The sequence below is a fragment of the Schistocerca cancellata genome, chromosome 9 (genome assembly GCF_023864275.1).
Source record: "Schistocerca cancellata isolate TAMUIC-IGC-003103 chromosome 9, iqSchCanc2.1, whole genome shotgun sequence".
Classification (NCBI taxonomy): Eukaryota; Metazoa; Arthropoda; class Insecta; order Orthoptera; family Acrididae; genus Schistocerca; species Schistocerca cancellata.
In genome coordinates, this window is record NC_064634.1 from 272235562 (window position 1) to 272239132 (window position 3571).

General features: G+C 40.8%; 1 pseudogene; it reads left to right on the forward strand.

The window, feature by feature from the left end:
- The first annotated feature begins 2508 nt into the window (after positions 1-2508).
- On the forward strand, positions 2509-2626 carry LOC126102521 (5S ribosomal RNA; annotated as a pseudogene).
- Positions 2627-3571: the final 945 nt, after the last annotated feature.

Sequence of the window (3571 nt, forward strand, 5' to 3'; positions counted from 1 at the left end):
GGCATATGGACAGCACCATAGCCCTTCCACCAAGGAAGGCCAGAACTGTCGATGACTGCTTATAGGTACCAGTCGGGGCAGCAGCGGTTAGCGCGGCTCCTGAATACTGTGACAGGTTGATGGTGGACCAACCACCATCAGTTCGGCAGAGGAAACAGGAACTATTTTTCATTCGTTTATTAATAATGAATTACAGTCAGTTTTTTTTTTTTTGTGAAATGAATCTTAGACAAGCTTCAGCTAAAAACCGAAACATGGAAAAGCTTTATAATTTGACAGCTATGATAGCAGGTAAGCGCTCCGTCTTGTCCCTAAAGTAATCTCACGTCAAAAAGTACTGAAAGGGCTTCGTTAAACAAAGTAAACAATTATTTATTCTTCTGGGGCGTAAAAATATTTAACAACTTTACCCCTTTCTATCCAATTTTTGAAGAAAGAACAATAATCTATAGTCAAGGATTAACATAGATTTGAAGTCACTTTATCAAGAACGTCACTGATCTTGCAAATCGTTTTGTGGAACTGTTTATAGGACAAATTTTAAATTACAGAACAATATCATCATCTTAGTGATCGTATCTGTTAGCAGTTTATTGGGTTCCTTTGTCCAATGGACACTTCTGAAATATAACGCCCTTTCGACATTGGCATTATGGCCAGGAATTGCAAAATAATAGTCTGCCAATTACAATAATTTCGAATAAAACTCTTCACTTTTATGTTATCTGAAATAAGGTGTCCACTTTTCATGAAATAGATGCTTTTGTAACGGGAGAGCAGTTTTTTTAATGAATTTCATGAAATTTGCCACTGTTTAAGAGTTTACTGTCACCCAACTTCAAGTTTTTTTCTAGAATAGTACTGGTTGGCATATGTATATATCCTAATGATCTACCTCATTATTCCTTCTTAAGCTTCCTCACCTTTACTGTCTATTCTGGAACGGGCCCCAGTTCTTCGATGTCTACTTCATTGCTAAAAGGCCTAACAAAATCCGTGGACGTCGGACTTTTGTGTTAAAAAAGATGTTTTCCATAGTTTGGGAAGTGGTAGTGTGGACCAAAACAACTTAAAAACGACCTGTAAACATAGGCTCTAAAATGTTTACCTTAAAAGCCATGTCCACTTATTTAGTAGAAGCGATGTTCTTTACATCTTCATTTACATCGTACTCCGCAAGCCACCTAATGGTGTGTGGCGGAGGGTACTTTCGGTACCACTATTGATCCATTTACAGTAGCGAAGATAAACAAGTGCCCTTATGACAAGCATTTTACACTCCATGTTTACTGCACAGTTTTGCCTTATTTCGATCCATACTAATACTAAAATAAACTCCGTCCGAACAGGCCTTGAAGGGCCAACGGGGCCGACCGACCGCCGTGTCAACCTCAGAACACAGGTATTACTGGATGCGGTTATGGAGGGCCATGTGGGCAGCATACCGCTCCCCAGGCCGTTGTTAGTTTTCGTGACCGGAGCCGCTGCTTCGCTATCAAGTAGCTCGTCAGTAGGCCTCACAAGGGCTGAAAGCAACCCACTTGCCAACACTACTCGGCAGACCGGACGGCCACCCATCCAAATTCTAGCCAAGCTCGACAGAGCTTAACTGCGGTGATCTGACGGGAACCTGTGTTGTCATTGTGGCAAGGCCTTAGTATACTAATACCTCTCAAAATGCGTAAAGCAAGGAGCTTACAGTGGAAGTGTTTCACGGCAGCGAGGACGAACAAGTGCTCATTGCTCTCAAGGTATACATTTTATATACCACGTTTACTGAACATTTTTGAGTTATATTAGTCCATACTAACACTCTTCAATAAGTGGCCGGGCACGACTGTAAAGGGCTGTGCATGTCCGGCTAAGCCTGGCACTTGACAACGCTCCACGCTCCACGTGCTTTACTGAAAATTCAGGGCGGTCATCGCATTAGCTGCAATGTGTTGTACCACCTCTCGATTGTTTTATCTATTCGAGTTTTTGTCTGATATTTGGTGTAAAATCCCTGAACCGTCACAGTTGACCCACATTTAGCAAATTCAGCGATACGAAACGCACACATTGCTCTATTAAATATCATATACCGACTCACCTGCCCTCTAGTACTGTGAAACTATGGTACGGTGCATGTTGCTAACCGAAAATGCAGAAATGCGCTTTCCACTGATACGTGTCATTTTTTTCTCTATATCGTTTTCGCGCAGTCGTCTTCTGGAACCCGAGAGGCACCTGGCAAATAAAAATTCGGAATAACGTAATTTGCTGCTAGGGGAGCACATTCTTAACAATATGAAGGCCCACGAGCAATATTTTTGACTTACAACAGTACAGCCAAGATCATATAAAATTGATATGTTCGGTTACCAAAAAATTACTGATTTTCAAAACTGTCAACAAATGTTCCCAAGTTCGGTCATAGCAATACGTCTGATTTTTGGAATGTAGTTGAATGAGAGATCGAAGGTATTGAAAACAAGTTTTCCAGGCGCCTATAGGGTAGCACAAAAAGGCAACGGCCTTGCTGCAGTGGATACAACAGTTCCCATCAGATCACCGAAGTTAAGCGCTGTCGGGCGTGGCCAGCACTTTGATGGCTGACCATCCGGGCCGACACGCGCTGTTGCCATTTTTCGGGTGCACTCAGCCTCGTGATGCCAATTGAGGAGCTACTCGACCGAATAGTAGCGGCTCCGGTCAAAGAAAACCATCGTAACGACCTGGAGAACGGTGTACTGACCACAAGCCTTCCTATCCGCATCCTCAGTTGAGGATGACACGGCGGTCGGATGGTCTTGAAGGGCCACTTGTAGACTGAAGATGGAGTGCTTTCTATAATGTAGCGCAATCCTAGGGAACCATATGAATAAAAAAAAGAAAAATAAAACTCAAGAGACCAAAAAACAGTTCATAGCAAATAGCCTGACAATATGTTTTACTTTTGATTTGGTTTAATTAACGTGAAAAAATCATTTTTTTGAAAAAATCTGAACACCTTTCATTTTGAGACCGTGTCGAAAATGTTCAAAAATTTCACCTATCGGTAACAAAAGCAGTGCACCTGAAAACTATTGGACATGACGAAATAAGTATCTGGAAAAAATATATCACAGAAATTTTGTGCAGCACTTTACAAATTATACACAAAAGTGTATTTGCAGCCAATTAATAAGTTGCAACCCTCAAATTCCGAGACGTAAGTTTGAAACTTAGAATTTATTTAAATTTTAAAGAAATGTTAAATTTTTAATCACTGTCTTACTCATCATTATCATCGTCATCAGAACCAATCTGCACGTCGCTACCAACATCTTGAATTCCTACATCTGGAAAACCATTAATGTAATTAACCAGTATCACTCATATATTTATAAAAAATCTTACATCTCAACTGTACCTGTTGTGGATGTGTTCCATAGTGTAAAGTAACGTCGCTCGCTTTTGCTAGTTGGCTACCGGAGAACCACGGAAAATCTAAACGTCCCTCGTTATCATAACATCCAAAATCTGTGGCGTTTACATCTGTTAGATTTTTCTTTGAGCGTTGCACCATATTTGCACCAGATAATTTATT